Source organism: Hemicordylus capensis, chromosome 5, assembly GCF_027244095.1.
Source record: "Hemicordylus capensis ecotype Gifberg chromosome 5, rHemCap1.1.pri, whole genome shotgun sequence".
Classification (NCBI taxonomy): domain Eukaryota; kingdom Metazoa; phylum Chordata; class Lepidosauria; order Squamata; family Cordylidae; genus Hemicordylus; species Hemicordylus capensis.
Window position 1 is genome coordinate 165371738 of NC_069661.1, and position 21720 is coordinate 165393457.

Sequence of the window (21720 nt, forward strand, 5' to 3'; positions counted from 1 at the left end):
CACACATGTGGCACGGCTCTGACACATGGAGTGTCAAAATCTCTTTTGGATGTGTGCAAGGCTTCACAGGGAAGGGGGGTTGCAGTGATTCTGTTCTATTTTTTACCATGGAGAATTGGGAACCCCACCCACAAGTGGAGGCCCCTTTGATGAGTTAGCTCAACTTGTGAGCATGCAGTTTGATGGAATATCTAAGGGTCACACACCCATGGTCCTCCCCAGTAGACTGGCCCTCTCATGAGAATGGCCATGGGAAGCAAGCCACCAGTGTAGCAGGAGTGTAGTTTGGTCTGCATGGACTGCTTTAACGAGGTGATCCCTCACAACAGCATACTAAGTCACGGTGGGACAGACCCTCCCCCGCAAAACACACACCATCCTTTGTCCTCCCGGGAGTTAGATGTAGATGCTATTCACACGATTGTAGGAAATTGGGCTAGCCTCTGCTAGCCCGATTTCCTACAATCGTGTGAACCACCAGGCTCGACTGCGAGCCCGGTGGTTCTTGAGTGGGTAACCCACTCAAGTAGCCCGCCCCTTAAACTGGGTTTGCGGAGTGAGCACTCTGCAAACCCAGTTTTTGGGATCGTGAATAGCCATGGTGTGGCTCTGCACCACAGCTACTCATGAGTAGACCCCCAGCGGGAGGCTGAAAAGCAGCCTCCTGGCTCGGGGGTCTCCTTAGTATGCCCTGTGTACTGCACACTCGCACCTGTGTGGCCCCCAAACTCCCCAGCCCCCGCCAGCTCCGTCACAGAGCCAGCAGTCACGTGGGCGGCTGATCTGGCCACCCAGGGCTCCCGCCCTGCTTGTCTGCGGAGAGAGCAAGCTTAGCCCGCTCTCCCCGCTCACCTTTACAAACCGGGTCTCACTGATCGTGAGACCCAGCTCATAGTGTCATTCCCAGAGCACGCTAGGGAAAATAGTGGCTGATACAGATTCAGCTGCTGGGATGAGTGATAATGCTCCCAACACTGCCGCCGCCGCCACCACCACCACCACCCACAGAGATTCAGTATTTTTTAAAGCCCATTTTCCAGTAGGCTTATTAAATCACCTGGTAGTGTGTGTGTGTCTGTGTATCCACCCTCCCCACACTATCAACTTTGCAATGTCTGGACCAATATGAACAAAATTGGGTGCAGTTGTAGGGATACATAGGGACCCAACAATGACACAGTTTGCAATTCCAGGTGGTGGATGTGTTTGCGGCACAAGTGGGCTAACTTGTGGACTGTCTAATCAATTTGAACCAAATTTGGTACAGTTGTAGTGAGGGACACACAGGGACACCTCAATGGCATAGTTTGTGATGATGTCATCCATCTTGATTCAAGATGGAGGACACAAATATTTGAGGTGCAAGTGGGCTAACTTGTAAACCACCTAACTGATTTGAACCAAATCTGATACAGCTGTAGGCACACATAGGGATGCCTCAATGGCATAGTTCGTGATGATGTCATCCACCCTGATTCAAGGTGGTAGACGTGTGAACATTTGAGGTGCAAGTGGCCTGCTTGTGGACTATGTAACCAAATTGAACCAAGTTTGGTATAGTTGCTGTGAGTAATACGTAGGGACACCTCAGTGATGTAGTTTGTGATGATGTCATCCTTCCCCATCCAAGATGGTGGAAGCGTGAATGTTTGAGGTGCAAGAGGCCTAACTTGTGATTTGAACAAATTTGGTACAGTTTTACTGAGTGACACCTCAATGGTGTGGTTTGCTATGAGGTCATCCACCTCAATAAAAGGTGGCGGACATGTGATCATTTGATGCACAATTGGGCTAACTTGTGAACCACCTAACCGATTTGAACCAAATTTGCTACAGGTGTGTAGGGACACATGGGCTGGCTCAAGGGCATAGTTTGTAATCATGTTATCTAACCTGATTCAAGATGGCAGTCACATGAACATTTGAGGTGCAAGTGGGAACCGAGTTGGACCAAATCAGGCACAGTTGTAGGGACACAAAGGAACACCTCAAAAGCATAGTTTGTGATTATGTCATCCACCCCCTTCCAAGATGGCAAATGTATGAATGTATGAGGAGCAAGCGGTCTAACATGTGAACCGCCTAACCGATTGGGACCAAATTTAGTCCAGTTGTAGGGATCGCGGAAAGAAAGTAGGCAGATTCGTTCTTACTAGAACAACTTGTTTTTTAATTTTTAAAAAGACCTCTACAGAACAGTAGTCCACCCTCATGGGAATTATTGAATGTGATGTCCTCACCCCAAAACACACCCCAAACTCCTGAAGATGAGCTCTTCTCACTGACTGAACAAGGGGCCTGTTCAGATCAGCACTAACCACAATGTAGTATCATTCTGAGTAAAAATCACTCCTGAGAAAATTTCAGGGATCCCTGAAAAAATTCTAAAAGTGGCCTCCCAGTGTTACTGACTGAAAAACTGGTGAAGAAATTGGGAGGGAAGTTTTGGATGAGTCCAATACGTAAATATAAACAAGAATTAGAGAAACAAAATGTTCTCTCTCTTCAGGAAATATGGCTGTGGGATTATAAATAAATGTTTTAGTGGATATTTAGACAATCCCTCTGTCAACACTCCAGGTTTTTCCACTGTGTGAGGTGGGAGGATTTTTATTTTATTTTATTTTATTTGCAATCTCTCCTTTTCTCTACAGCTACCTGTGCCTCCTGAAATTACCTCCTGAGGGTCCTCCCTGCCATTCCTGAGGGACATAGTTTTGGGAGGCCCTCGATGCTGCAGAGGGAAGGGAAGACTGCCAAAAATTGTCCCTCTCCTTGTTGCACAACATAAAGACCAGGTGCATTGGCAGAGGGCTAATCTGAATGTCAGCCAGTGCTTGGATTCTTTTTTAAAAGTATTTTAAATAGCCTAGAACTCTCATACTTCAGGAGGCATAACCAATCCTGATCTCACCACCACCTAGAATGCTCCTGAATATAAACACACTCACTAAAGACCTTCTCATGCTTACATATTTGTCAAAGGTTAAGAAATAAATGGCTTAGTTGAAAAATGTAATCTTAGTCAGCCATATGTTTGCTGAAGGCAAAGTATTATTGACTCTGGTTTAAGTATACCTCAGGAGATTTTTGACTAACACTTAATATTTTGAATAGCAATAGAGTTGGAAAGATGGGATTGAGTATGAAATTGCTCTGTATAGTTTCTTCCAAAGTGAGATTGCTTTAAGGTGAAGCACCTGAAAAACCACAGTTGTTTCACTAAGGTTTTCATTACAGGAACATCATGGTTGCTGCTCATCCATTATTCCATCTCATTCCAGTCCAGTAACTTTTATATCTGAGCCATCATGTCAGGTGAGTCAGTTATCCAGTTACTGCCTATGTCAGCATTTCCATCCCACTGGGGGCAACAGTAGTTTTGAAAGTAATTGTATCATTGGCTGTTCCCACATCTTGTTTCAAATGTTACTGGAGAGGTGTGGGAAGTGAATACTGAAGGGCAGTAACCGCGCCAGTGCCGTAACATAACAAGATGTTCTGGTAAGTTTCAGCAACACCATGCTGGCTACACAAATTCCCCCTCCCATGCTGAGGGCGCACAGGGCATTTGGAGGTATGCACCGACCCAGCAGGAAGCTGGAAGGGGTGGCAGAGAGCAAGGTAGGCTCTCCTTTCTCTTTGAGTTCCCGTCCTAGTTTCCCTCAAAGTGCTTGAACCCTGCTTTGAATCGCAGTTCAAGCTGATCCCTACTCATGAATTCCTCACATCTGATTAAAATCCAAGTTGAGAAGAATTGCCAGTTTCCCTCATGCCTTTACATGTATCTGAATTAGAGTAGAACTAACTACATGCTTAGGGCATGTCCCTCTTCAGACAAGTGCTTGTCATGAGCGATGGGGAGAGGTGGTGAGTGACAGGGCAGGGCTGGATCTCTGAACATGGTAGCATTACAATTTTAAACATCTGAATGGGGATTAGGTCTGAGATTGATTTGATTGATTGATTGATTAAGTGCTGTCAATTCGGTATCAACTCTTAGTGACCACACGAATAGATTCTTTCCAGGATGATCTGTCTTCATCTTGGCCTTTAAGGTCTCTCAGTGGTGCATTCACTGCTGTCATAATCTAGTCCAGGGATTCTCAACACTGGGTCCCCAGATGTTATTGGGCTTCAACTCTCATAATTCACAACCAAAGGCCACCGGGGCTGGGGATTATGGAAGTTGAAGTCCAATAACATCTGGGGACCCAACGCTGAAAACCCCTGATCTAGTCTATCTACCTTGCTGCTGATCATCCTCTTTCCTTCAACTTTCCCCAGCATTATGGACTTCTTAAGGGAGCTGGGTTTTTGTATAATGCATCCAAAGTATGATAGTTTGAACCTGGTCATTTGTGTCTTGAGTGAAAATTCTGGATTGATTGGTCTGTACAAGGATCTGAATATTCTGGGGGTGCTGTTTCTGTGCTTACTCGATGCCTGGAAGCTGGTTAAGGTCTGAATGAATCAAAATAAACTCAGACTGAATCCCACTAAGACTGAACTACTTTTACTCAGCCCTTGTACCGGCCAACAGCTGGATGTGAACCTTGTTCTAGATGGGGTGGTGCTGCCCCCCAAGGAGCTTGTTCATGATTTGGGAGTCCTTTTGGACTCGCACCTCCTGCTTGAACAGCAGGTGGAGACTGCAGCCAGATGTGCTTTTGCCCAGCTTCATCTGAATCGCGAATTATGCCCTTACCTTGATCGGCAGGCATTAATGACAGTGACCCATTGTCCTTATTATCTCCTGCTTAGATTACTGTAATGCTCTCTATCTAGGGTTACCTTTGAGGATGATCAGAAAGCTACAACGGGTCCAGAATGCAGTGGCTCACCTACTTATGGGTGCCAGAAAATATGACAGGGTAACACCTCTCCTGCAGTCATTGCACTGGTTGCCTATTCGCTTCTGAGTTCAATTTAAGGTCCCGGTTTTGACCTTCAAAGCCTTGCGGGATTTGGCGCCTGTCTACCTACAGACCCACCTCTCCGATCCAGTTACATCCTGTCCTTCTTCTCAGATGGCCCTTTTGTCGGTCCTTGATTTCCGAGAGATTCAGGGCACTAGGACCCGTGAAAGGGCCTTTTCAGTCGCTACCCCACTTCTCTGGAACTCCCTTCCCCTTCAGATTTGTTTAGCTCCTTCCTTATTGATTTTTAAATCCCTATTGAAGACTTTTCTTTTTCGCCAGGCTTTTGCCCTGTAGTTTACCTATTTGTTTTTTAATCTTTTGTTAGTTACTTTAGTTTTTAATTTAGAATGTAATTTTAATGCTGTCTTGCTTTGCATGTTTTTGTACACTGCCAGAGTCTTCAGAGTGGGCGGTATATTAAATGTTTCTAATAAATATAAATAAATAACCACTCCTAATTTGTCACTAGATCTCATTGCTCAAATCTAGTTGTTTCTTTCTTTACAAAGATAAACTGTAGTACATTTGTACAAACATTAAATTAATATGCAGCTGTGGATCACTATTAATATGTTAAACACACAGGCAATCCCATACAGCAGTAAGGTAGACCCTCTGTTTTAGAATATTAGCACATCACAGATACTGTAAATTTCTACTCTTGAAAGGTTTGTATGCCAAGTAAATAAACTAGTATATAGTTTATATATATAAATATATTTCAATGAATAATATCAGTCAGAATGATACACTGTTAATTTCCTGCATATAAAAACAAGATTTTAATGTACTAGAACAAATAAAACTCACAAGCATAACAAGTTGGGTGGCTCTTGGGGAAAGGGAAGACAATAAGTATGTCTAGCCTATACAGTAGTTAGGCTTATAAGCACAATTAGCCATGCATCCAAGTTACATAGAGATAAGGTAATGCCTGGACAAATACCTAGGAAGATAGCACCCAAGGAAAAGAGGAGAGAGCTGGTCTTGTGGTAGCAAGCATAACTTGTCCCCATAGCTAAGCAGGATCTGCCCTGGTTGCATATGAATGGGAGACTTGATGTGTGAACACTGCAAGACATTCCCCTCAGGGGATGGAGCCACTCTGGGAAGAGCAGAAGATTTCAAGTTCCCTCCCTGGCCTCTCCAAGATAGGGCAGAGAAAGATTCCTGCCTGCAACCTTGGAGAAGCCGCTGCCAGTCTGTGAAGAAAATACTGAGCTAGATAGACCAGTGGTCTGACTGAGTATATGGCAGTTTCCTATGTTCCTATGTTCCTAAGACTGGCAGTGTGATGTCAAGAATGAAAAAATAAAAGTGTCATAGCTCTATAATTAATCTTAGATCTCGAATGGGTGGAATATAGTTTCATCTGTCTTTGCAAATTATTTATATCCTAAAAGCACTTCAGAAGAAAAATCTAAAATCACAAGATGAGACTTTGACCTACAGGCAATGTCTAAATGAAAGCTTTTGCTAAAGAATATTTCATTGTAATTCAAAGGCAGCAGCGGCCTGCAAGTTTTCATTGACACCAGTTGGCCACTGGTGTAATTTCTAGAGAGATTTGAGAGTAGCAAATATGACTCGCTATTCTCAATATTAATGCCCATTGTCCTATGGATCCCCAAGCACCATATTTCACATTTATTTAACGTATTTATTTATTTAACGTATTTGTATACCGCCTCAACCCAAGGTCTCAGGGCGGTTCACAACAAAACAAAAACAAAACATTAAAATCAATTAATTGTCACAGTTTAGATCAGCAAACAATCTAACATTTAAAAAGTTAAAAAGCTAAAAGGCCTGGGTAAAAAGATGAGTCTTAAGACACTTTCTAAAAGCCGCTAGAGATGGGGAGACTCTTGTTCCCACAGGAAGCGCGTTCCTAAGGGTGCATACCCTTAGTTTTCCTTTTCTGATTAAAGAGTTGTTTTTGTGTTAGCCTTGGATAATTCTGCGTGTTAGTCTTGGATAATGCTGCTACCATAAGTGGGCTTAAAGTAAGTCCTATTGAATTTAGTGTAGAGTAAATTTGCTTATGATCAGGCAGGGTTGGATTAATGTGTAATGATGGTAGTACATACAGGCTTTTGAACTGTCCATTTTGTTCTGCATATTATATGTATTTATTTATTACATTTATATCCCGCTCTTCCTCCAAGGAGCCCAGAGTGGTACATACTTGAGTTTCTCCTCACAACAACCCTGTGAAGTAGGTTAGGCTGAGAAAGAAGTGACTGGCCCAGAGTCACCCAGCTAGTATCATGGCTGAATGGGGAGTTGAGATTGGGTCTCCCCAGTCCTAGTCCAGTACTCTAACCACTACACCACGCTGGCTCACAACAGCTTACATGCTTATGCTGGCAGTACTTAAACTCATAAATTATATAACCACACCTGTTTTGAAAAGCTTTGCAATGCTTCATAAGAAGTACCATGTTCAAAATCCTATTGAGCTTTCCCACTTTGTTTCTTGTTTTCTCCCCCCTTTTTACAAAAGTGTGGCATTTGGTGATTTACACATTTTGCTTATCAACGGTACCATTAGGATTTGGAAGGATGATTTCAAAAAGATATCAAAATCTTGATCTGCAGTAGGTACTATTGCTTTTTCACTTGGAATGGGCCCCCCACTCTTTTTCCTTTTAAAGTGGGAAAATGTTTTCCATTGACTATACTAAGGGTTGCTCCAGAGCATTTGGGCCTGAATCAATACTTCACCAAATCAATTAGAGCTTTTCCGTTGACTTCAACAGACATTGAACAGGCTCAGGGAAGACTAATTAGGGAGGCACACCTATGCTGTCCTTTCATTAGTCAGACAACAGGTGATGTTGTCTTATCAAACTCAACATGTTTTTTTTACAAAAGAAATAAAATGCTTACTATGGCCGTTCTTGCCCACTTTATCTGTCTCAAAATAGATTTATTTTGAAGCTGTACCTATGGAAACACTGTCATCACACAAGCCAGCTGCATTTATCTTAGCTGTGCTCTTTTTCGTAGCATTGCTCAACATTGTAGCATTCTGGTTTTATTACAGTTAAGAGAAATTAATATGCTTGCAAACCTTGTTCTCAGCATAAACAAACAGTCTACACTACACCAGGACCAATACTGGTGTAACATAAGCTTTCTTCTCACATTAACCCCCATGGTTACTGACTGCAGGGGGAACAGAATCCCACATTAACACCTCTATTGGGCAGTAGCAATATAGGAAGATGCTGAAAGGCATCATCTCAAACTGCGTGGGAGGAGGCAATGGTAAACCCCTCCTGTATTCTACCAAAGACAACCACAGGGCTCTGTGGTTGTCAGGAGCCGACATTGACTCGAAGGCACACTTTACCTTTACCTGACATTGACATTCTCACTGGCCACACCTTCCGGTATCCATGAGAGGAGAGCCCTTCCACTTGTGGGGGAACTCTGTCCAGAGCTGCTGCTTTTATGGAATATGTGAATAGGGCCCAGAAGTCCCTCTAGTATTTTTCATCTATATGTGGGATGAGGTTTTTTCTGGGTAGCAGTATCAAGGCAGTGTGTGCACATGTGCATTCAGAGCGGGGCCTTCCTGAATCAACCTGAGTGGGATGTAAAATTAACTGAGCGGACATCAAAAAAATCTGTGAGAATGTGCACGCCTTAGAGGGAACGCTGGTAGGGGCCCTATATTATGGAAGTCAAACTTTGAGGCTGCAGCCACTGAGAGCATGGTCAATGGGTGTGTTGGCATCAGAAGGTGGGGCCAGAAGGCATGGATGCACTGCCCCACATTCAATCAATATGAAAGAGGGGTTATGTCAGAAGTGGGATAATTTCTCAAACTTATGCATTGCCAGGAGCAAAGGAGAAAGCATAGGAAAAACAGTAGAAACAAGAAACCACATAGCTTTTGCAGAATGGTGCTAAATGGATTTTTATGAGCATGTGATCTGTTCAGACCTTGAATGAATGCATATAGGTTGGGGGCAGAGTTCACCACCATGATCCTGCTCCCCTACCTATGCCAGTATATGTGCCTAAATTACCTCCTCCTGAAAGTTAGTGATGCTGGATAAGTTCTCCCAAGCACAAGTGCATTTTTAAAAGCCCACACATGCCTCAAGTCAGATTAAAATCCAAGTGGAGAAGAATTACCAGCTCCCCTCACGCCCTATTTAAAGGAATGGAGCTATGTTGCTTCATTACTTCAAGAGAGAGTGAATATATCATTCAGAGACTGCAATGGCAAAAACCAAGGAGTGACAAAGCTAACCCTCCGTGGAAGACCTGTGGGGTGGGGGGTAGGCTGGCTTATTCCACCCTCAGATTTAGTCCACATAGCATTTTAATCAGCCCCAATTCAACATAATGGAGTGGCAGAGCTCAATGGCATTGAACTGAGGCCACTCCAATGGGCAAGTATTGAGGGTGGGAAAATCCAGTTCTCCCATGGGTCTTTCATGGGGGGAGGTGGCATTCCTCCCCTCAGTATTTGCACTTCCAGTCTTTGAATGCAATGAAATCACTGATAGGACACTAAGTAACCCATTCACATCTGAGTTCTCTCCACAGATCTCTCCCTGGGTATAGTGTCTGTCTCTGCAGATTGTCTCTTATCAGTGTATTAGTGTTGGGGGGTGGGGCTGGGGGGTTACATAATGCCTGAAGAGGACTTCTTGCTGCATTCATGTTGTGCTAGTTCAGGATCCCAGAAGGCTGTTAAAAGTCCCCTTTTGTGTTGTCTGTGTTCTCTAAAGGATAAAGGTCCATAACAAAGTCTAAAACCTCCTTTAAAGAGAAATAGAACCATCGTGCTTCCTGGCAGTAAACAAAAAGAGACCAATGATATATTGCTCAGCTGGTTCAGACCAAATCAATATCCCACCCAGAATCAGATAATGATTCAAAGTCAACAGACTTAATAAGCATAAAGTTCAGGTTTTCATGGCTCTGAGGACCAAACCACCACTGCAGTCTGTATCAAAAGGGAGGGAGCTCAGTAGGACAGTACTGATATCCAATACTTTCCCCTATCTTTCTTTTTTAGAAGCTGGTGAATGAGATTGTGGCTGCAAAAGCAAAGCCTTTCCTCCAATTGCCTGAAACCAAAGTTCTCAGAGCTATTTTGGGTACTACATAGAAGATTCCTACAAACAGCCATTGAAGTCGAAGTTGAAAGAAATCAGCCCTATTGGATTGCTACAATGAACTACTAAAATAAGTGGAGTATTATTTTCAACAGACTGGAGTTTACCAAAAGGCCTATATAACTTTTTTGGAAAGCAATGAAATTTACTCAGCATTTTAACAAATGCAAATCGTGAACAAATCCCTCTCTCTAAACACTAATATTAGTCTCATGAAAGTGTGGATTAGCTAATGAGTGATTTCTTGTTCTGGAGTTAAAGAGGCCCATTGGAGAAATATGATGAAGGAGGGCTTAGGACTTTGGAAAAACTGCACAGTTTCCTGGCTCTTTTTTGGTAAGGCCCAGGCTACAGCAATACAAATGAAGCTTGTTCTCAGTCCTGGCCAAGGAGGAAAAAGCTCCTTGATTTGGGTGCTCTAATGGGCAGATTGAAGCAACTGTTGTTGCCTATCATAAAGTCTTTCCCCTTAGATCTTATAGGGCAGTGTAGGCTAGAGAAGCACTAGTAACTCTCCCTCCCTGCCCCCAAATCTATCTATATATACACTCACCAAGATGTTTAAATCAAATAATGGTGTCAAAATTTAGAAGAGCTTTAACTCTAGTGTGTTTTAATGTGCTTCCTACGGCCATTTTAGAAGGAGAATTTAAGAAAATTCTGTATGTAACCTGGCTCTTCCTTTCAATCAATGGCCCATGTCCTTCTATACTGTATTTTTAAAAGGATATTTGTTCTCAAGTTATTACCCCTTTTAGATAAATTTCCAGGCCACTCTGATTCATTTTACCTTCAATATTTATTGTCTGACCAGAATGATCTAATGTCTTTAAATGTTGCAACATTTTGTTTTATAGTTTGTAAAATTTGCCAAGTTGGTTAATTTGTCTTAGAGTATTTGTTAGTGATTATTAACTTGTTATTTAATTGTCTTATTTTGCTGTGTTAATCTTTTGTAACATTTACAGTGCTTTTCTGGTCATAAACCATAATAAAGATTGATTTGATTTGATACATATATTTTAGTCACCCCTTGTCATATGAGGAAATAACACAGCAGAAGTCCTTCATACAAAAGAGAATGGGCAGTCCTTTCATGAGGTGAGGTGAGGTGAGGTGAGGTGAGGTGAGGTGAGATGGTGGCCTTAGGTGGCAGATACTGGGGCCTCATGAAGGAACTTAACAGGGAATTTCAGAAAGCTGTTAGAAGAAACAAGGAACCGTACTACAATAATATCCGTAAAGAACTTGATGAAGGAAATGCAGAAAAACAAGGAAATGTTTCCAAAAGATCTCTGAACTCAGAAAGAGGTTCCAACCTAGAATTGGTATGTTAAGGGGTGCCAGATATTAACTGATTCAGAGAAGATCAAACAGAGATGGAGGGAGTATACTTCCTAGAGATGGAAGGAGTATACTGAAAATGTATACAGCAGGGACGTCAACATCCAAGATACTCTAGAAGATATTCCCTACTTGCAAGAACCTCTAGTACAGAAGATGAAGTTAGATTAGCACTCTGGTCATTACCAAGTCAGAAGGCTACAGGAATTTATGGAATAGCTACAGAAATATGGCAGGCAACAGAAGAAGAATCAGTCAAGGCTATAACCAAACTGTGCCAGAAAATTTGGAGAATGACACAGTAGCCAAAAGACTGGAAGAGGTCAGTCTACATACCCATACCAAAGAAAGGAGACTTAACAGATTGCACAAACCATTGCACAATATCCTTAATTTCACATGCTAGCAAAATAATGCTCAGGATCATCCAACACAAATTAGAGCGCTACGTGAAAGGGTAATGCCGGATGTTCAAGCTTGTTTCAGAAAAGGCCAAGGAACAAGAGACATTATTGCTGATGCACAGTGGATAACTGAGACAAATACCAAAAAGAAGTCAAAATGCGCTTTATTGACTAGAGAAAAGCCTTCAATTGTGTTGACTATGTCAAGTTGTGGAATATGTCAAGTTGACATATTTCAAGTTGTGGAAAATGGGCATCGCAGAACATCTCATTGTTCTCATGAGAAAGCTATACACAGGACAGGAAGCCACAGTCCAGATGGAACATGGTGAAACAGACCAGTTCCAGATCAGCAAAAGAGTAAGACAAGGCTGTATACTTTCTTCGTATTTATTCAACTTACATGCTGAACACAACTGAGAGAAGCTGGGTTGGAAGAAGATGAGCATATTTTTAAAGTTGGAGGAAGAAACATCAATAAGCTTGTGATTTTTCTCTGTAACAGACTAATGGTAGGCTCTGGTCTGGTCCTGTCCTGTCATTCTAACTGGCACAACTTGGGTTATTTCATCTTGTACGGCCCGCTTGCAATCTTAACAACATCATAAGCTGATGACACCACTCTGATAGCTGAGAATGCAGATGATCTGACAATTCTAGTAATGAAAGTCAAGGAGCACAGTGAAAACACGGGACTATGACTAAATGACAAGAAGTCTAAGCTAATGACAACAGGTACAGCAACCAGCCTCAGAATGGATAATTAAGACATTGTTTTGGTGGATAGCTTCTGCCTTTTAGGATCAACCATCAACAGTAAAGGATCCAGCAGTCAAGAAATACGCTGCAGGCAAGCATTTGTAGGGTAGCAATGAAGGCCTTGGAAAGGATATTTAGAAGCCGTGACGTGTTTACACCTACAAAGATTAGAATAGTTCAGTTAATGGTTTTTCCCATGACACTCTATGGATGTGAAAGCTGATCTTTGAAGAGGTAAGATAGAAAAAGTACATACGCTTTTGAAATTTGGTGCTGGAGAAGATTTTTGAAGATACCATGGGCAGCCAGAAAAACAAACAAATGGTTCATAGAACAAATCAATCGAGAATTTTCACTTGAGGCAGAAATGACCAGGCTCAAACTATCATACTTCGGACAAATTATGCGAAAACCCAGCTCCCTTGAGAAGTCCATAATGCTGGGGAAAGTTGAAGGAAAGAGGAGAAGAAGATGACCAGCAGCAAGGTGGATAGAGTCGATTATGACAGCAATGAATGTACCACTGAGAGACCTTAAAGGCCAAGTTGAAGATAGATCATCCTGGAAAGATTCTACCTATGTAGTCGCTAAGAGTCGACACCGACTTGTTGGCACTTAATCAAGCAAGCAAGCAACCAACCAACCAACCAACCAACCAACCAACCAACCAGAGAAGCAAGATGCCCCATCCCACTGCCATCAGAACAACTCTTCGGGACTGACCCTGATCAGTCAGCTTTGCAAGCAATGCCTCTCATATTCCTAGCAAAGCCTGCAAGAAGCATGGGGAGAGAATGTTGGGGGCAATTACTTACACAGCAGAGTGTTTCAGGAGCTAAATCACTCCCATTACAGCATAATTTAACAGGGTCTCAGCGACAACAGCTTGTAAATGATAAGCATGGAAATTTATGTAAGGGTTTTTTTTTGCATTTTAAGATTGTATTGGCTTTTACAATAGCTTTACAATGCAACTACATTCATTTATTTGATTAAGTAAATATTGACCTCCCGCTTACCTGTCTGCGTGGTTCACGTTAACTATACATATAAACCATTGCTATAATAATTCAAAACATACATACTCCACATTGCTACTCAATTTTACCCAACCCAACCTCCTGTTATTACTAGATTTCAAACCCTGCTGAAAGGTCCATATTAGAAAAATAGTTCTTTAAGTAAAGTAAATATGGTTCCCAATCTTCTTTGAAACATTCCAAATTTTCATCCCTTTTAAGTGCTGTAAGGTTTGCCATCTCAGCATATTCCAAATTTTTTATCAACCAGTCTTCTTTTGAGGGCATTTTATTGTCTTTCCATTTGTGTGCATATACTATTCTAGCCACCGTTGTTGCATACATAAAAAATGTTAAGTTTTTTCTGGAGAACTCTTCTTGAGTTATTCCCAGCGGGAAGCATTCTGGCCTCTTAGGAAATGTCATTTTAAAAATTTTCTTCAGCTCATTATATATCATATCCCAAAAAGCCTTTGCCTTCCCGCATGACCACCACATATGAAAAAAAGTTCCTTCACATTGTCCACATTTCCAACATTTGTTTGAAACATTTTTATATACTAATGCTAATTTTTCCAGTGTTAAATACCACCTATACATCATCTTATAATAATTTTCTTTTAAAGTATAACATGCAGTGAACTTTAAATCAGTTTTCCATAATTTTTACCAAGCAGCCATATCTATATTATGACCCACATCTTGAGCCCATTTTATCATAGTTGTTTTAACCACTTCATCTCTTGTCTCCTCCAAAAGCAACAACTTATATATCTTAGAGACTACTTTTTCATCATTTTCACACAACTCCTTCTTGAATCTCAACATTTGATCCTCAAATCCAACTTTAAGATCCTTCTTATAAATTTCATTTAGCTGATGGTACTGAAGCCAGTTACTAACCAGATTTTGTACTTCGTTTAGGTTTTTTAATTTACAGCCCTTCTCTTGAAAACATAACAAATCCCTATAGGTACCCCATTCAGATTGCATATTTGTCTCTTTACGTGCCAAAGCTTCCATCGGGGATACCCATAATGGATTTTTACATTCCAGCCATTTTTTATATTTTACCCACACTCCCATTAGACTCCTTCTTACATAGTGATTAAGCAAGTCTTTATGCACTTTACTCTTATCATACCACAGATATGAATGTCAGCCAAACCTTCTTTCAAATCCTTCCAGATCAAGTATTCTGGGATTTCTTAATGTTATCCATTCCTTTAACCATGTCAAACAAACAGCATCAAAATTAAACCTTAAATCAGGCAAGGTAAGACCACCTCTTTCTTTAGCATCTGTTAAATTTTTAAATTTAATTCTTGGTCTTTTCCCTTGCCAAACAAATTTAGTTATATCCTTTTGCTATTGCTTGGAACAGGTAAACGTATTAATTATAGGAATAGTCTGAAAAAGAAACAACATTTTAGGTAAAACATTCATCTTCACAACTGAAATTCGTCCCATTAAAGATAAGTTCATTCTAGTCCATCTTTGCAAATCAATTTTTACTGTATTCCATATTTTATATAATTATTTGAAAACAATAAAGAGTTTTTGTTGGTCAGCCAGACACCCAAATATTTGATTTTCTTCTCCACTTTCAATTTGCTTATTTCATAAAGTCTGTCATTGGATTTCTGGTCCATATTTTTTGTCAGCACCAAACCCAGCCAACTGGCCAAAATGTTCTATTTTTTCCAAGAGCCTTCTGACCTTCCCTAATGGATTTTCTAGAAAAAACACCACATCATCTGCAAAGGCTCTGAGTTTATATTCCTGTTTCCCTACTTTCGGGCCTTGTATTTGGTCATCTTCTCTGATGTTCCTACAAAGCACTTCCAGAACTAATATAAAAAGTAATGGGGAAAGTGGACAACCTTGTCTAGTACTTTTTGTATTTTACAATTATTTGATAGTTCCCCATTTATAATAATTTTGGCATATTGCTCCAAATATATTGTCTTAATGGCCCTAATAAAATTATTACCAACTCCCATTGCATCCAGTAGCTTCCACATAAACTGCCAGGAGATGTTGTCAAATGCTGGATCCAGAAAGATCATAGCTATCTGTTTATCGTTATGTTTTTTCATAATACTCCAATACATTCAGGACTGTTCTCACATTGTCTCTTAGTTGCCTTTTGGCAAAGAACCTGCTTGATCTTCATGAATAAAAGCTCTTAGTATAACCTTCATTCTCCTTGCCAAAATGGAAGCAAAAAGTTTGTAATCATTATTTAACAGTGAGATTGGCCTGTAATTCTTGACTTGCATTAGATCTTGATACGGTTTTGGAATTACTGTGATGTTGGCATACTTCCAAGACTCCAGCATATTTCCTTTTTGCAGAATATCATTCATCATCCATTGCAAAGGCTGTAATAATTGATCTTTAAAAGATTTGTAGTAGGAAGCTGGCAGGCTATTGGGCCCTGGTGCTTTATTAACTTTACTTTGATTTACTACTTCCGTTATTTCCATTATTGATATCAGTGCATTCATAATTTCTATATGATCCTTGGTAAGTTAGATTTATGTAAGATTAAAATAATCTACTATTCAGAAGTACATAATGTTAGAAAAGACCTTTATCTAATTCATGGCTTCATGGTGGTCAGAGAGAGACCTACAGAAGCATAGTGCTCAGAGAGAGAGTGAGCTAGAAGCATTCTGGGAAGGAGGAGGAGGAGGAGGAGGAAGAAGTAACTCCCAGGAAATGCCTGAGTACCCTCTATCAATTGAGGGGTCATACAGCCAGAGATAAACAGAAAAGAGAAGGAGACCCTATCTGTTTATCTCTACTCCCAATGCCCCGAGTGGTCATTAGGGTTACTTATGCCAAATTTGCTGGCATAGTTCTTTACAGATGTTATTGTAGTATTGCTCTTTGTCTCTTCTAACAGCTTTGTGAAATTCCTATTAAGTTCCTTCATGAGGCCCCAGTAATCCACCACCTAAGGCCACCATCTCATTGTGCCATCTGGAGCTCGATCTCCAACAGAGAAGAGGAGGTTGCTGGCAACCTTTCCCCCTCTCTTGGTATTATGGATATACAGTATATCTTGTGTTGCTGCTATGATTGTTTGTTTGCCTTTCTCCTTTGTGGGATCTATTGACTAATAAATTTACTGACTGCTGGCTGACCTGCCCTCCTCTTACCTCTTGTGCCGTTTTCAAAGTTTGTAAGGGGCTTCGCCCCCACAGTGACATGAAACGAAGAAATATTTGGCACTTTGCCTCAGGCGCAGTAGTACATCGGGCTGCTCCTGAGCCAATGTAGTATAGTGGTTAGAGTTCAAACCTGATTAGATTAATGCCTGCTCAGCCACGAAGCTCACTGGATGACATCAGGCAGTCACTATTTTCAGCCTAACCTACTTTGCAGGGTTTTTATGAGGATACAGGTGGAGGGGTAAGAAACAAACTATCTCTGCAGTCTGTGTCAAAAATGAGGGAGGACAGTAGGACAGGACTGATATCGTATACTGCTTTCCCCCCAGCATCTTTATTTTTTAGATGCTGGTGAATGAGATTGCATCTGCAAAAGCAAAGCCTATACCCAGTCCTGAGGTCTGTGGAGGAATTACAATTATTAATTTTTTCTACGTCTGTGAATTTTTTAAAAGGAAAAATAGTATTTATTTATTGTAATTACTCAAGCATTTTAAGTGGCAGGAATGCCTAATGCATTTGCTTAAACAAACCTATACCAGTAGAGAATTATATCTTAGCAGATGTTGCTCTGTGGGGAGATAAGTGGAGTTATGATAAACAGTGGTGGTTTTTAGCAGGAAATGTTTACATGGTTCGCTATTTATGATAGGTAAATTAAAAATTTTCCCTTCGAATGTATTCCCAGCTCTGTGTACTTTGGATTTGGGAATTCAGTATATTGTATACAAGGTATATTTTGTTAATATTTATGCTTTCACATTAGGTGCCTGTTATATTCTTTATTATATGGTCTTTTCCTCTCACTGAGCTGTATGTTTCATTATGGTTGAATTTAGGAATGGTATGCATGGGTAACTCCATGTTTACTGAGCAAGTTAATTTCATGATATTTGGTATTTCTTGTCACCCATGGAGATCACATATTGACTGCTAATTGGTGTTCTCAAGCATTTCCTTTAGAAATAAATGCTTTCCTTTCCTTTAGAAGCTGTATATTGTGAGATCTAATACGGTTTACATGTTCAGAGCATTGTGTGGACACTTGCTAACATCCTGGATAACTAAAGGTGAGCACTACTAACATCCGCTCCCACATTTTGCTAGCCTCCCACCCTGGCTGCTTCCAAAGGGTGAAGAAAATTTCCAGAGTTTTCCCATACTCCAGAAGCACTCCCTTAGAGTGGAAACATGTTGCTTGTCCCTGAGTGATGGGTTTCTAATCTAACAGTGCTTTTGGAGCACATAGTGTTCTTGCACAAGAGAGCAATACTGTCCACACTTTGGAAGCAGTGTGGGGGTGAGAAAAATGTGGTTACTGTTGGAGCTAGGACCCTAGCAGCATCAGCCCTCAGCTGCAATGACTCATAGAGACCACTAGGTGGTGTTAGAGTCATGGAAAAAGTGCTGGACTCTTCCCATCTTTGTTCTTCCAGTGTTAGTCTCCATTTTGTCTCTCCAGAGATGGCTGTTTGTTTTTGGTCATGAGCTACAGCTGAAATAAGCTGCAGACATTTTCATATTTGTTTGTAACCTTTTCTTTAAATAAATCCTTCTAGTTCTTCAATACTAAAGAAATGTCTCAAGACCTCTTGCTTTGCTGCTTTCTCACCAAATTGGTTTTGCTCTGCTATTTGGGGACTGAACTGCCATTCTTCCCCTACAAAGTGTTATGAGGTCTCAATAAAAGAGAGAAGCCTAGAAAGTGAAATAGAAAGCAAAGCAGAGGGGAAAGCTTTGAAAATGGAGACAGCACAAGGATTCCAGATGATTGAAAAGTTGCAAAGTCCTGAGTACAAGTTCTGTTCTTTCAAGATGGAGATGCTCCTCAAGAATCATGGACTTGGCAGTGTTCTGCACACCCATCTAGAGGACTTTGATTTGTGTAGAAGGGATGATAGGCAACCAAAAGAAAGTGTCTCAAGAATAAAGAGTTTGCAGACAAAAGGCAAGCAAAACAAAGTTGCAAAGAGAGTGAGTCATCTGGGAACACAGAATACAAAACTTACAAGCAACCAGGAACTAAAGCTAGCCAGCGTGGTGTAGTGGTTAGAGTGCTGGACTAGGACCGGGGAGACCCGAGTTTAAATCCCCATTCAGCCATGATACTAGCTGGGTGACTCTGGGCCAGTCACTTCTCTCTCAGCCTAACCTACTTCACAGGGTTGCTGTGAAAGAGAAACTCAAGTATGTAGTACACCGCTCTGGGCTCCTTGAAGGAAGAGCGGGATATAAATGCAATAATAATAATACTGTATAAACAAGAAATAATAATAATAATAATAATAATAAAGCTAATAAGCAAAAGATATACTCTGCAAGAATAGATAAAGTTTTGGAAGCTAAGTCTGAGAAATGCAGCAGTGGCATCTGTATTAACTCAGGTGCTACCCGCAACCTGATTGGAGAAAAGGAGAGATTTATAAACCTAGATACAAGTTTTAAGATCTCTATATATTTGGCAGATGGGAAACTGATGTATGAAGAAAGGAAAGTATCTACACAGTTGCTCTGTAAATTTGAGAAAGGAGAAACCATTGGATTAACAATTGAAGAAGCTTTGTATGTGCTCACTCTAGAAACAAGTCTGATGTCTATAAAATATGTTACAGAATGGGGCTATGAAGTAAAATTTAAAGGAAGGCACTGTTTCATTACTCATAAACAAGAATTGCTTATGAAAGTAGTTTTACAAGATAATGGATTGTTTGAAGTAGAATGTGTGACTGAAAAGGCCAAAACTGTGAAGGAATGCACACACAAAGGATGTTTGAATTTGTGGCACAGAAGATTAGGCCATAGAGTATGAGATGTGCAAACAGGTTCAAAGGTGTTGTTCTTTTTAAAAAAAACATTAAATTTATATACCGCCTTTCATTAAAAACAATCCCAAGGTGGTTTACAAAAGTTTAAAAAAACATACAGTGAGGGAAATAAGTATTCGATCCCCTGCTGATTTTGTCCGTTTGCCCTCTGACACAGAAATGACCAGGCTATAATTGGAATGGTAGGTTTATTGTAGCTGTGAGAGACAGAATAACAACAAACAAACCCTCAAAAGCCCAGTGCCCAAAAGTCAGCGATGGATTTGCATTGTAGTGAGGGAAATAAGTATTCGATCCCCTATCAACCAGCAAGATTTCAGGCTCCCAGGTGTCTTTTCACTATATGCAGGTAACGAGCTGAGATGAGGAACACCCTCTGTAAGGGAGTACTCCTAATCCCAGCTTGTTACAGTACCTGTATAAAAGACACCTGTCCATAGAAGCAAGCAATCACTCAGCTTCCAAACTCACCACCATGCCCAAGACCAAAGAGCTGTCGAAGGATGTCAGGGACAAGGTTGTAGACCTGCACAAGGCTGGACTGGGCTACAAGACTATCGCCAAGCAGCTTGGTGAGAAGGTGACTACAGTTGGCACGATAGCTCACACATGGAAGAAACACAAAATAACTGTCAATCTCCCTCGGTCTGGGGCTCCATGCAAGATCTCACCTCGTGGAGTTGCAATGATCATGAGAACGGTGACAAAGCAGCCCAGAACTACACGGGGGGAACTTGTCAATGATCTCAGGGCAGCTGGAACCATAGTCACCAAGAAAACAATTGGTAACACACTATGCCATGAAGGACTGAAATCTTGCAGTGCCCGCAAGGTCCCCCTGCTCAAGGCAGCACATGTACAGGCCTGTCTGCAGTTTGCCAATGCACATCTGAATGATCCAGAGGAGAACTGGGCAAAAGTGTTTGTGGTCAGATGAGACCAAAATCGAGCTCTTTGGCATCAACTCAACTCGCCGTGTGTGGAGGAGGAGGAATGCTCTCTATGAGCCCAAGAACACCATCCCCACCGTCAAACATGGAGGTGGACACATTATGCTTTGGGGGTGTTTTTCTGCTAAGGGGACAGGACACCTTCACCGCATCGAAGGGACGATGGACAGGACCATGTACCATCAGATCTTGGGTGAGCACCTCCTTCCCTCAGCCAGGGCATTGAGAATGGGTCGTGGATGGGTATTCCAGCATGACAATGACCCAAAACACACAGCCAAGGCAACAAAGGAGTGGCTCAAGAAGAAGCACATGAAGGTCCTGGAGTGGCCCAGCCAGTCTCCAGACCTTAATCCCATAGAAAATCTGTGGAGGGAGCTGAAGGTTCGGGTTGCCAAACATCAGCCTCGAAACCTTTCTGACTTGGAGAGTATCTGCAAAGAGGAGTGGGACAACATCCCTCCTGGGTTGTGTGCAAACCTGGTGGCCAACTACAAGAAACGTCTGACCTCTGTGATTGCCAACAAGGGTTTTGTGAAGGGATCGAATACTTATTTCCCTCACTACAATGCAAATCCATCGCTGACTTTTGGGCACTGGGCTTTTGAGGGTTTGTTTGTTGTTATTCTGTCTCTCACAGCTACAATAAACCTACCATCCCAATTATAGCCTGGTCATTTCTGTGTCAGAGGGCAAACAGACAAAATCAGCAGGGGATCAAATACTTATTTCCCTCACTGTATAATAAAAATGACAGTTAAAAGTATTAAGCCAAAAATATGACAACAAAACTGATTTAAAATATATAAAATACAAACATAAAAACCGTACACAGTTAAAAACACAAAGAAGCTGCAATAAAACAATCATGTAAAGGCCTGGATAAAAAGCCAAGATTTAACAAGCTTTCTAAAAACTGTGATGGAGTCTGAGGAGCGAATGACCACTGGGAGAGCATACCAAAGCCTGGGGGCAGCAACAGAGAAGGCTTGTCCCGTGTGCATGACAACTGAGCCTCCCTCATTGTCGGCACCCGGAGCAGAGCCCCCTCAGATGATCTCATCAAGTGGGCAGAAACCCTTGGGAGCAGGCGGTCCCTCAGGTATCCAGGGCCCAAACTGTTAAGGGCTTTAAAGGTCAAAACCAGCACCTTGAATTGGACCCGGAAACACACTGG

At 41.4% G+C, this 21720-nt stretch overlaps 1 protein-coding gene across 3 annotated transcripts in view; it reads right to left on the reverse strand.

Annotated features, from left to right (window-relative positions):
- The window catches only part of LOC128327057 (uncharacterized), a 143339-nt gene that overhangs the window by 38599 nt on the left and 83020 nt on the right, over window positions 1-21720 (reverse strand). The gene's annotated exons all lie outside the window — the stretch shown is intronic.